At 46.6% G+C, this 1,477-nt stretch overlaps 1 pseudogene; it reads right to left on the bottom strand.

The window, feature by feature from the left end:
- Positions 1–348: 348 nt before the first annotated feature.
- Positions 349–1,274, bottom strand: LOC127187850 (olfactory receptor 4A5-like; annotated as a pseudogene).
- Positions 1,275–1,477: the final 203 nt, after the last annotated feature.

Below are 1,477 nucleotides of genomic sequence, written 5' to 3'. Positions count from 1 at the left end.
CCCAGAGTCCCCTCTCCCGCAGCAACTCCCACCAGCCACCACAACAATCGCCTCCACCGGAAGGCTATGAGCTGCAAACCTCAGCCACCGCCGCTGGTGCCAATGGTGCTGCTGCCTCTGCCGCTGCCGCTCCGACCCGAGAAAATCCATGTTCCTCCTGTGTGCAGGGGCACGTAGGTCCTCCGCACCCTGGTCCCTCCGAACCGTGGAGCACTCCCGCTGCCGTGGTGTGGGGACCTCGGTGTTCCTGGCTCAGAAATCTGTGCAATTCTCTGAATTGTTCACTGGAGCCTCCAAACACGGTCCACACTGCTCGCCGACATCTTGGATCCCTCAAGACTTTCCATTTTAATCTGCAGGCAGCATTTTACTCCAAAGCTTTTCCATAGAATTTTTCATCTCTGAATTTCTCAAGGTATATATTAAAGGGTTCAACATGGGAGTGATAATTGTATAAAAAACGGTAATGCACTTATCAATAGGAAAGTTATAAACTGGCCTGGCATACATAAAAATACATGGAACAAAAAAGAGGACAACCACCGTGATGTGGGAGATGCACGTAGACAGGGCTTTGCGCCTCCCTTCCTGACTGTGAGTCTTAAGAGACCTTAGGATGACCACATAGGAGCCTAAGAGGAGGATGAAGGTCACAATACACATGGCTCCACCATTCGCGATGACAGTGAGGCCAATGAAGTAGGTGTCTGTGCAGGCAAGTACCAGTAATGGAGACATGTCACAAATGAAATGATCAATGACGTTTGGGCCACAAAAAGGAAGGTTGTACACAAAGACAATTTGAATCAGGGAGTGTGTAAAACCTCCAGTCCAGGCGAATATCAACAAAGTGACGCAAAGCCTTCGATTCATGATGGCTAAATAGTGCAGTATGGCTTACAGATGGCTACATAACGGTCGTAGGCCATCGCCACCAGAATGACAATATCAACACCACCAAATAGATGCTCTATAAAGAGCTGGCTCATACAAGCTGTGAAGGAGATGGTCTTTTGATCACAGAGTAGGTCCATAATCAACTTGGGTGAGATGGCAGTGGAGAAAAGAGCATCCAAGAGCAATAAAGAGGCAAGGAAGAAGTACATCGGGGAGGCCAGGGAAGGACTGGTGATGATGGTCACCACAATGAGCAGGTTGCCCACCATCGTCACAATGTAGATGAGTAAAAACATGACAAATAATGCTTTTCTCCCAGCAGGATCCTGAGTGAGGCCCAGCAGGATAAATTCTGTAATATTACTGTTCTCTCTCATTGTCCTTCTTAGTGGATTGTATCAGAAACGGCAGCTCCAACAGACCCTGCTGTGAAGTTAAGAGCATGGCTTTATTGTGACATGGAGAACATCTTCATCCTTGGCTTCTACAGTGATGAACTGCAATGTGAATTCAGTAAACAAGTCTTTGGTTTCATCAAAAATCTAAATAAAAACTTTCTTTGAATTTTTTATTTCCCTAT

Source organism: Acomys russatus, chromosome 4, assembly GCF_903995435.1.
Source record: "Acomys russatus chromosome 4, mAcoRus1.1, whole genome shotgun sequence".
Lineage (NCBI taxonomy): Eukaryota > Metazoa > Chordata > Mammalia > Rodentia > Muridae > Acomys > Acomys russatus.
The sequence above is the reverse complement of the archived record's forward strand: the minus strand, read 5'-3'. Positions and strand labels throughout refer to the sequence as shown.